The 9,096-nt window shown below is 49.1% G+C and overlaps 1 long non-coding RNA gene across 1 annotated transcript in view; it reads left to right on the forward strand.

Annotated features, from left to right (window-relative positions):
- Positions 1–8,142, forward strand: part of LOC117803302 — a 21,190-nt gene extending 13,048 nt beyond the window's left edge. The window contains exon 3 of the long non-coding RNA XR_004626983.1: positions 7,879–8,142. This is a non-coding gene — a long non-coding RNA (uncharacterized LOC117803302). The remainder of the gene's footprint in view (positions 1–7,878) is intronic.
- Positions 8,143–9,096: the final 954 nt, after the last annotated feature.

A 9,096-nucleotide genomic window follows, 5' to 3' on the forward strand; every position in this document is an offset into this window, starting at 1 on the left:
CTCTATGAACCCAGCGTGATCATCAGACAATTAGGTATACAAGAAAAATAGGAAGTTCAAGCGGTTTTGTTCCAAAAACTTTACTGATGCTGATAATGCCAATGTTTCCTGAGACAGAGGGAACGATTTTAAATATTACAATGTGGAGTGTTGTGTAATCAATTAAAAAAATCATATCATAGGTGCTATTGACTTTTTAAATAAGAAAAGCATTTGTGGGTGCACCTTGGTGCCTCAGTCAATGAAGCATCTGCCTTCGGCTCAGGTCATGATCCCAGGGTCCTAGGATCGAGTCTCACATCGGGCTCCCTGCTCAGCGGGAGTCTGCTTCTTGTGCTGCCCCTCCCCCTGCTGGTGCTCTCTCTCACTGTCTCTGTGTCAAATAAATAAATAAAATCTTTAAAAAAAAGGATTCATGGTATTTATCAATAAAACCTTTGGGTGCACAGTATGAACAACAAAACACATCCAGGAGAAAAAGTCACAAAGATGAAGACAGAGTAAATCAGATGTTAGCACAAATGACACAGTTTACTTTTAAATGCACGGAAACATTTCGCGTTCAGGAGAAGATGGGCTCCTGCAGAGCGAAGGGTGGCGGTGGGGCACCTTAGTGGACGCAGCTGAGGACGCGCGGCCCTCCCACCACGTCCATGACCAGCGACCACACAAGGTGGCATCCAGGCCTGTTCTGAGCTGCTGCAGGAGCGCTGCCTCTCGGTGAGGTCACCACACCCTGAAGCCAAGCATCAGCACACGGAAGGTTCTAGAATTGGGAAAGGGGAGGAGGAAGGAGCACAGCAAGGGCAGGGAAGTGAGGAGAGAGCGGCAGACAGGGCGTTCTGAGGGACTATGCCTCTGCTTGGCTCCTATTCTGTGTCCTTCCTGCCTCTTCCACCACGGAAGGGAGAGGACAGAAGCGACACGTTTCTCTTCCTGTCCCCCTTCCTTTCCCCTGATCGTAGCCTGCTGGGGTCCGGACCTTGCGTAGCCAAGCCCACCTCCCCTGCTTGCACAAGGGAGGACAGTGCAGCTTTCCAATGGAGCTAGGCATCTTCCCCTCAGTGCCAGTTTTTATACGTTACAGCTCGGAAAAAAAGGGAGTGATGGCGCCGTCCCAGCCCAGCCCCGTGCGTGGAAGGACGTCATTGTGCATGCTTGACCTCCTCCGAGGGACACAAGCTGGAGGTCTGCACAGATTGAAGGGTAGCGGGTAATAGGAGGGGGTCACCGCGCAGCACGGGACTGCGGATAATGTGAAATTCCGTGCTAAGTGTCCCCGTTCTTACAAAAAAGCCTCGCCAATTACGTCTTCTGCTCCCTGCCCTGCTCTCTCTACTGGCTTCCAACCCTACACTGTGGTTTTGTTCTATTTTATTTTATTTTTAAGATTAGGGGCCTCTTAGTAATCTCCAGATTGTCTTACAATCCAAGCTCTCTGAGCCTCCCTTTCCAATCCTAAGTCGCTCACCAGGGTATCTTTCTGGGCCAAGACAGTCGCTTCTGCCGAGGAGCTCAGCCCCTCAGCCACATCACACAGCATGAACCCCACTTAGAGTAAACGAAAGAGAAGCAAGTAAGGGGTCTCAGGTTGTACCTGTAACTGCAGCAGGCTTCCTCTGAATGTCCCGTCAGGGGACAGTTCTGGCTTTCAGCCAGTTCCTCCGGGAATATTTGCCCTACTCTGGCCCCTCTTCTCTGTTTAGACTGATGTTGAAAATGAGATATTGCGTTGTTCTGTGTCTCTACCTTTAAGGGGCTTGAAACGCTGAAATCAGCAAGGGATTTGAAGACAGCCAAGCATCTTGGGACGTGGGCTGAGCCCCGAGCGAGGAGGGACGGCCGCACCGGGCCTCTGACCACTCCCCGCTGCCGGCTCTGTCCCCTAGGGCAGCGCCTGGTGTCCGCCTGGACCGCACCCCGAGGGTGGCGTCTTCCCTCCGCTTTGTCATGTGGTCCTGGCTCTGGGCATTTGCTGGTTTAAATCCCGATTAGAGGCGCTCCCACGCTCCCACGCTCGCCGGGGGCTCCAGCTCTTCTCTGAGCCCCGTTCCCTCCAGCGGACGCCCCCCACCCCCTGTCAGTCTCCCGGAGGCTCCTTCTTCCTTCCCTAACCTCTCAGTTTACGTTGGCCCGCAGGTGGCTTGCACTTTAATCCTGCGTCTCTGAGGACAGTCGTGACTGTTTCAAGAAACCACAGAGGTGAGCGGAGTAAGGGTCGCTGGCAAGGGACGGAGCCCTGTCTGCCTCTGCACCCTTCACTTGTCCCCGCGTGGTTTCTGCTCCCTTCCCACCTGAAGAGAGTTTTAGAACTAGCTCCTTAGTGCCTACACCTGTCTTTCCCAAACCTCTCTACTCAGGTGCCCTTGGGGCTTCTCAGGGTACGGTCCAGGGCAGCTCACCATAGCCACGGAGATTTCTTTGATGCTTTATGTTTCGTTGTATACCCGATTATTTGGTTACACACTGCCAAGCCTCCAGGGTCTACCGTCAGACCTACCAACTTCTCCAGCAGCATTTCCCAAGAAGAGAAAATGCAGGGCATGAGCAGAAGTTACATAGAAACACACTGTGGCAAAATAACTTTGGGAAAGAATATATTAAAACAAGTTCACAGTTTTGCTTCTTGCAGGATTTCATAGAGCCTCCAACATGCAAATCTGTGTTCTGAATTTAGGATTTTACTTTTTTTTTTTTTTTTTTTGCATTTCCAAACTTATTTGACCAAGGATTTCTTTCTAATTAAGCATATCTAAGATGCAGGGTTCTGGTGAAGACCGTGTGGGGAGGGATGAAGGTCTCGTGCTGACCAGGGCTACTTACCGTCTCCGGTTTTCACGAGGGTCCTCCCCCCACCGTGGGGTGCAGGGCCAATCATCCCCATTTTCTTGGCCAGCAGATTTTTGTCATTTTTCCTTTTTTCTTGCCACCTGAAGTCATTAAATCTTCTCAAAAATTTCCTCAGCATTTTGCTGTTTTGCTTCCTTCTTTCGGATGGTATCTCAGTATATCGTTATGCTGATGCGCCATCAGTGTGTTGAGCCGGCGGGGAGGTGGGGTCACATCTAGAAAGACAGCAGAGTCCAAAGTTGCTGCATCATTGCCCCATTCTGTAGTCTGAACCACCCCTTTGCCAGGAATCACCTGCTCTCACTGAACACAGCTTTCCATGATTTGTTTTAAAAAGGAGCATCACACAGACTAGCTGAATATTGGTGAGGGCAAGGGATAATGGGGAGGCGACTTTTCCTAAAACCAGTTAGGAATAATTCCTAAATTGTTTCGATAACCTTCCTTTGTAGATATATTTTTTAATTCATCATAGCCACTCTCTCATTTGTGTATGAGACTCCACTTGGGAGAGAAGGCCTTTCCTGATCCCATCTTTGAGCTGGATGGATTCAGCACCACTAAGAAGCATATATCTATGGGGTGCCTGGCTGGCTCAGTCAGTGGAACATGCGAACTCTTGGTCTTGGGGTTGTGGGTTCAAGCCCCACGTTGGGTGTAGAGATGACTTAAAAATAAAATCTTTTTTAAAAAGGTATATCCCCAGATTTTTTCTGAAATTTAAAAAAAAATTTAAAGGTTTTTAAAATTTATTTATTTGAGAGAGAGAGAGCATGAGTAGGGGGTGGTGGTGGTGGAAAGGCAGAAGGAGAGGGAGAAGCAGACTCCTCGCTGAGCAGGGAACCCAATGGGGGCCTCGATCCCAGGACCCTGGGATCATGACCTGAGCCAAAGGCAGACACTTAAACAACTGAGCCACCCAGGTGCCCTTATATCCTCAGATTTATTTATTCATGCAACAAAAACGTTAATTTATCCATTATATGTGCTTGGTTCTAGGGATAAAGGAGTGAACAGATATTCTCTGACCTCAAACATCTTGTGGGGAGCAGAATGGGACCCTCTTACATATGAAAGTGTAGGTGTCTAACAGTAGGGTACAACAGGGACTTTGTTGCTGCGTCTGGAGGACTCTTCCGGTCTGTATGGAATTTGATCACTCGGAGGCAACTGACACCCTAGACTCCTGCTTTCTCTCCTACCGTACTCCCCGTTTTCATATCCACACCGCCTCCTTGGTCCGTCTCCTAACTCCTGGCAATCCTCAAGGTTCTGTCCGCTTCCGTCTCATGGTATGAATGCTCCTTGGGTGACCTCATGTATTCCAGAGTTTCATTTACTGTCCATTCCATGATCATTTCCAGGCTTATCCAGTGCTGAAGTCCTGTCCTTGAATTCTGGCTCATTCCTATCAGCTGTGTGACCGCAGACTTGTATGGACGTCTCTGAACCTCATTGTCTTGGGGGATAATCATATCTCATCACTCAGTTGCTGTTGGGATAAGGACATGTTTGCAAAGCACTGACCTCATTCCCTGGCCTAAATTTGGTCTAAATCTGTCCCCTTTAAATTTGTATTTCCTCTTGCCTTCTAGAAATGTCCACCGGAACTACACGTCCTAAACAGAAGTTGTGATCTTTCTCACCAGTTTCCCTCTCCTCTGTGTTTCTTATTTCAGTGAATGTTACCACAGTAACACTTCGCTCCTGTGGCTCTGTAGGCATAGTGTAGACTGTGGCTCCCAGATGCAGGGGGAGCAGCTCAGCCAGGGGCATCCCAGGACCACGGATGCAGAGAGCAGGCTCCTGGCTGTGGAAAGAGTGGTTTCTCTGGCCAGTTTATGGTGTTGTTCTGGGAGTCCTTCTCGGAGGCCTGGCCTTTCTGTGTTTTTTGTTAACAGGTAATTCCCTCTATTTCCTCTCTTCTAAAACTAGCAAAGGCAAACCCTGTCATTCTCAACTGAACCCTGACTGATGGACTACTATGTGGGATTAGTTTGAGCAGTGAATGAAATAATACACACGCAACACTTAAAACCATGCTTGACACATAAGAGCTCAACAATTGGTCTTTGAATTAATTGTAAATTCCAATCATTGATATCGTTGAAACTGACTGCTCTAGTTTTTTCTGCTTCCCTTAGGAAGTGCTGTATATTTTTGTACTTTATAATATAATCATAATAGTCAACATTCGTGGGGCGCCTGGGTGGCACAGCGGTTAAGCGTCTGCCTTCAGCTCAGGGCGTGATCCCGGCGTTATGGGATCGAGCCCCACGTCAGGCTCCTCAGCTATGAGCCTGCTTCTTCCTCTCCCACTCTCCCTGCTTGTGTTCCCTCTCTCGCTGGCTGTCTCTATCTCTGTCTAATAAATAAATTAAAAAAAAAATCTTTAAAAAAAAAAATAGTCAACATTCGTGTAAAGCTCACCAGTAGTCAGCTCTGTGCTGTTTTGCTATCATTAAACCCTCGAAACAGCTCTGTGGTGGGCAGAGGGGAGTCACCGAGGGGCAGACTCCCAATACCGTAGCCAGCATCACGGAGCTAGTCCGTGGGAGGCCCAGGCAGTCTGTCCTCCCAGTCACTGTGTCACACTGTCCCTATCACAGGAGGAAACACTGTTTCATAAAGCATTTCCAGGTTGTTCCCTGTCTCAATAGGACCATAAGGTCCTCGAGAGAACGGGGGTGTCTTTTTTCCCTGTGTGTTCCACGTTGCAGGCCCTCCAAATATTTTGTTCTTTTGATATTTGTCTTAAAAAAAAGCTTTTTAGTTCAAAGTAATTTTACATTACAGAAAGAGTCCAAAGATAGAACAGAGGTTCCCCGAAGATGCTGTAGCCAGCCGAATGTTAACATTTTACCTAACCCTGATTCATTTATCAAGACAAAATTACCACGGGCATATCACTATTAACTAATCTATAGGCTTGAATTGGATTCCACGAGTTTTTGTATTAATGTCCTTCTCTTTCTGGGTCCAGCCCTGTATGCCAAATTGCATTTAGCCTCTCTCTCTCTCTTTTAAATCAGCAAATGGGCAAGAGAGGGGTGCTAACTATACGAGCCAATGGGATAATGACATCAAATGTCTCCGTGACTGTGTTCATAAGGCCTTGTCATCTAACGAAATGTTCTCAGTTTGTAGCTCCCAGGTTCTCCCTGGTGTTCAGTGAGCCCCGTGTAGTTTTCTGTTTCCTAAATTAGGGCAGAATGACACACAAAATTCAACATTTAAAAAGAAGAGATTTTTTTTATAGCATTTGAATAAGGATATAATTCAAATTGAGTGTATAATTCTTGTAGTTACTTTGAGCTCTGTTCCCCTTAACAGCTTTGTTATTTAAATACCTACTATTTGTTGAATGTCGTTTGACCCATGATTTTGCTGCTAATCATCACGGCAGAGCCGACAGATAATTTTAGTGTGAGGTTCTTAGTTTTCCGTCTGCTTGGTGGTTTTTCCTTCTGTGAACCGTGCCTCTCCTGCTTACCGGGTCCTTCCTGGGCTTTCACAGGCCTCCTCCCCAGGGCCGGGCTACAGCGAGGAGTCCAGGAGTGGGCAGGTGACCCTGGAAGTAGGCGTGAGGAGGCTTTTCTGGGCTTGAGGTACCACTGTTGAGAGAGGGGCTTGTGTTCTGGAGCGCGAACTGTAAGAACCTGTTGGCTTGCGGCTAACGGTGGTCTTGCCACCCCACGGAGAACCCTTGTCTGAGAATAAAACTCAGCACAAGGTTTCGCATTTGCAGTCATGTCCCTTGGTTCCTTAGGTCCTTAGAAGCAGGCTTCTCACCGCTTGATTTCCCAGCAAGCCGACAAAACCCCTGTATTGGTTGGGTGGTTGGTTTTTGACTGTGCTGTTGGACTGGTTTTCTGGGGCTCTCAACCAAATCATTGAGGAAGCTGTTCTTTGAGCTTCAGAGGTCCACAGCCCTGGCTGGTAGAGCTGGGCTTGGAGCAGGCCTGCTGTCTGTCAGCGTCCCGTGTGGCCTTCACCCGTTCAGGCCCATACGCAGTCGATCCGTCTGCGGACACGCGTGGCACGTTTGCTCCACGCCCGTCCCGGTGCTAGGCCGTGGGCTGTAAGTCACATGACGGATTTCTAATACGAGGTTTTGTGTCTCTGCGATCATCACGGTTACGAATACTGCATAGGTAATAACATGGTTCACCGACTGAATTGCTGTCTGGTCTGAGTCCCTTTCCATCCCGATCCCAGTGTGGTTACCAAAAGCTCCCTAATCCTGTGTGGGCACTCTCACCAGGGTCGACACAGCGACTTTCCAAGCCCATGGCCACCACCCTACTTAGGGCCCTTGGTATCCCTCACTGGGTGTTTGGGTGAGTTTTTTACTCACTCATTTATTTACCAACTATTCAAAAGCATGTGGTGTGTGGTCTGGCCCGGGGGTAAGGCTAGGGAACCCATGAAGAGGGACCCCTGGCACCTGCCCTCAAGAAGTGGACCGTTGGTGGAAATAGACACACAAAATTAGAACGTCACGTGGTCTGTGCGATGATAAAGTGTGTGCTGAGCTACTGAGGAGTGGAGACGAGGAGCAGTTAGCCCAGCCGGGTGCTGCTGGCTGAGGCCGAGGGCCATGAAAGCAGATTCATACCTTCAACATCGCATCCAATTGACGTGTCACAGGTGACTCGTTGGTCCCCTCGAGGAATGGTCCTGTCCTGGGGGCTCAATTCCCTGTTCAATACTGACAAGTCAGACCCGCTGCAGAGTACTTAGACGGACGGGAGCTGGGCTCATGGACAGGCCCCATGCCCATTACCGGGCCCTGGTGCTCATGGGCCCGTCATGTTTCCAGGCAGAGGCTGGCTGACCTCCACAGGCTGTGTCATCCTATCCACACAAGTGTTCACCACTTCCTCCTCAGTGCAAGGTCCCCATGTGGGCGCTCAGGTGTGACGCAAAGATCCCACATCGTGTGCTCACCTGGGCACGGTCATTCAGGGGAACTTTCCCAGCCTCCCTGTCTCTGATCGTATCATCTCTCTGTCTTGCTCCTTCCAGACCCTGATGACCTAGTCCAGTGACTCGTCGGAGCCCAGAGCTTTATGTCTATTCTTGCTTTCACTCTCTCCCCTTCCACGCGGAGGACATGACTCCCTATCAGCCTCGACATCAACACCAAATGTACTCAGCGCTCTGCTTACTGGAAGTGCTGTATCTCACGACCGTCTTTCAAAGTCGTCCCCGTGCGGGGTGACAGTCGGCAATCCAGGCACCAATGTTTTCCTCCCCTTCAGTTCGGGGAGGAGCTCAGAGTGTGCTCCTGAAGTCCGTCACTTTGCCGTCAGGATTATTCTGAGCCGGAGGCAACTGAGAGGAAGAGGAGGCAAGGAAAGTTCTCCGCCGTCTCCCGCATTGCCTAGAAGCAGGAACCTCCCGCCCCTTCCCTCTCTACCAGGGAGGACAGAAGGTCCACCCAGGACACATCTAGACCCTTACCCGCGTACCGGGGCCCCAGCTGGAAAGCCCGGGAGGATAGAGGAAGTTCTCTTTCCTCCCCTGCAGCACTCACAGAGAACCCCACAGGGTTATAAGTACGGGCTGGGGAAGAGGCACTGGCGGACACTGAGGCTCTGCCCACCTGTTCATGGAACTCATGCTCTCTGGACCGCGTGGGGCCATCACATGCGTGTTTCCCGTGAACAGGTGTCTTGCTCCACAATCCCAGGGGTGTGCACTGATACTTTTGGGAGGCTGTTAGGCCTTACAGGCGTGAATCTGTAATAAAATTATCCCTCTGTTTAAATCTGACCAGGCCACTGGACCCAATATACGGTGAACAGAACCACATGGCAGGAAAGATAACTGGTTGTCCTGCTACCATTAATTAACTAATTCATCTTTCCCACTGAATTAAACCATCATCTTTATCCTACGTTAAATACACTTTATACACTGTCACAGAAATATCTCCAAATATGCAAAGACGTGTGGGTAAGTTAAAGCAAGTGGGAGCAATATGGTTAGTATTTACATACATTTCAGTTACAGAAATAAATATACTTTTAAAGGTAACACAAGTGTGTAATAGTGGTTTCTTTTGGGGAGGGGAGGGCAGTGGAATACAGATAGAGGGAATTTTTTGTTTTTAACCTCAAACAATTACTAAACGCTAACATCTCTTGCACGTTTCAGACCCTGTTCAGCAGCTTTGCCTGTTTTCTTTCCTGACTCACGACAAGCCCGTGAGGGAGTTAGGAACGTAGCATCTCGCAAACG

The sequence above is a fragment of the Ailuropoda melanoleuca genome, chromosome 8, assembly GCF_002007445.2.
Source record: "Ailuropoda melanoleuca isolate Jingjing chromosome 8, ASM200744v2, whole genome shotgun sequence".
Taxonomy (NCBI): domain Eukaryota; kingdom Metazoa; phylum Chordata; class Mammalia; order Carnivora; family Ursidae; genus Ailuropoda; species Ailuropoda melanoleuca.